Source organism: Ctenocephalides felis, unplaced genomic scaffold, assembly GCF_003426905.1.
Source record: "Ctenocephalides felis isolate EL2017-DRISC unplaced genomic scaffold, ASM342690v1 CF-g0.4_SCAFFOLD_00845, whole genome shotgun sequence".
Taxonomy (NCBI): Eukaryota; Metazoa; Arthropoda; class Insecta; order Siphonaptera; family Pulicidae; genus Ctenocephalides; species Ctenocephalides felis.
Genome location: NW_020536999.1, coordinates 77650276 through 77652594, shown reverse-complemented (window position 1 = coordinate 77652594; position 2319 = coordinate 77650276). Strand labels below are relative to the sequence as shown.

At 46.4% G+C, this 2319-nt stretch overlaps 1 pseudogene; it reads right to left on the bottom strand.

The window, feature by feature from the left end:
• Positions 1-413: 413 nt before the first annotated feature.
• Positions 414-2319, bottom strand: LOC113364461 (annotated as a pseudogene).

Below are 2319 nucleotides of genomic sequence, written 5' to 3'. Positions count from 1 at the left end.
AGAATACTAACGCAAGCGTTTACTACAATCGACTTTAAAACACTAGACTTTCATCTAGCGCCCAAAGAATTGATTGAGCTATGCGTTTTAAAGTATAATATTCAAAAAGAACGCCGTTTTCACAACGAACTTCGTCATTCGCTCAGGCATCTGGCGATACCGAGCAGATATACATGGCAGTGCTCTCACACAATGCATAAGAGCGCTAAGCGGTTGTAAACCGCGTCACGCTGCTTTTGCACACTGCGCAATATTTTGCGACTAGCTCCGGTCAAACGTTAATAAAACGAATGATCATTGCCAGAGGCTTTTGCCCACAGTATATTATACTATGGGAGCGCACAAAATTTAGTCTGCAACATTATATTGCGACATATAGCACACGTTTCATTCACTTAATAGTAAATGTACGTTAATGATCCTTCCGCAGGTTCACCTACGGAAACCTTGTTACGACTTTTACTTCCTCTAAATAATCAAGTTTGGTTATCTTCCCAGCAGCATCGGCAATGTCGAAACGCTGCCGCGCACCGGTCCGAAGACCTCACTAAATAATTCAATCGGTAGTAGCGACGGGCGGTGTGTACAAAGGGCAGGGACATAATCAACGCAAGCTTATGACTCGCGCTTACTAAGAATTCCTCGTTCATGGGGAAGTATTGCAAGCCCCAATCCCTAGCACGAAGAGGTTTCAACGGATTACCCGGACCTTTCGGCCAAAGAAAACCTGCTGATCTCTTCAGTGTAGCGCGCGTACGGCCCAGAACATCTAAGGGCATCACAGACCTGTTATTGCTCAATTTCGTGCAACTAAATGTCGCCTGTCCCTCTAAGAAGATATATTTGTACGCCGGTAGTGAGAACCACAACCAACAACGACCGAAGCCGAAGCGGAGGGTCTTTGCGATACCAGAAAGTACGTCTATTTAGCAGCTAGAGTCTCGTTCGTTATCAGAATTAACCAGACAAATCACTCCACCAACTAAGAACGGCCATGCACCACCACCCACCGAATCAAGAAAGAGCTCTCAATCTGTCAATCTTTCTGGTGTCTGGACCTGGTGAGGTTTCCCGTGTTGAGTCAAATTAAGCCGCAGTGCCCTTCCGTCAATTTCTTTAAGTTTCAGCTTTGCAACCATACTTCCCCCGGAACCCAAAAGCTTTGGTTTCCCGGAAGCTGCCCGCCGAGTCATCGGAGGAACTTCGGCGGATCGCTAGCTGGCATCGTTTATGGTTAGAACTAGGGCGGTATCGCCTTCGAACCTCTAACTTTCGTTCTTGATTGATGAAAACACATTTGGCAAATGCTTTTGCTTCTGTCCGTCTTGCAACGATCCAAGAATTTCACCTCTAACGTCGCAATACGAATGCCCCCAGTTGTCCCTATTAATCATTACCTCGGAATTCCGAAAACCAACAAAATAGAACCGAGGTCCTATTCCATTATTCCATGCACACAATATTCAGGCGAATGAGCCTGCTTTAAGCACTCTAATTTGTTCAAAGTAAACGTACCTGCCCACCTCGATACTCGTTGAAAAGCACCTTGGTAGGATTTTGAGTTGGGCCGCCTTTTTACGGGCTAAGCCCACCGGTAGGACGTCCCACAGACATGCCAGTTGAACACCGCAAGCGGTAAACCGACAGTGTGGGACACAGATTCAACTACGAGCATTTTAAACCGCAACAACTTTAATATACGCTATTAGAGCTGGAATTACCGCGGCTGCTGGCATCAGACTGGCCCTCTAATAGATCCTCGTTAAAGGATTTAAAGTGTACTCATTCCGATTACGGGGCCTCGGATGAGTCCCGTATCGTTATTTTTTGTCACTACCTCCCCGTGCCGGGAGTGGGTAATTTGCGCGCTTGCTGCCTTCCTTGGATGTGGTAGCCGTTTCTCAGGCTCCCTCTCCGGAATCGAACCCTGATTCCCCGTTACCCGTAACAACCATGGTAGTCGCAGAAACTACCATCGACAGTTGATAAGGCAGACATTTGAAAGATGCGTCGCCGGTACTAGACCGTGCGATCGGCACAAAGTTATTCAGAGTCACCAAGTCAAACGGTGAGCAAAGCAAGCCCGCCACCGATTGGTTTTGATCTAATAAAAGCATTCCTTCCATCTCTGGTCGGAACTCTATTTGCATGTATTAGCTCTAGAATTACCACAGTTATCCAAGTAATGTGGGTACGATCTAAGGAACCATAACTGATGTAATGAGCCATTCGCGGTTTCACCTTAATGTAACTTGCACTAAAACATGCATGGCTTAATCTTTGAGACAAGCATATACTACTGGCAGGATCAACCAGGGT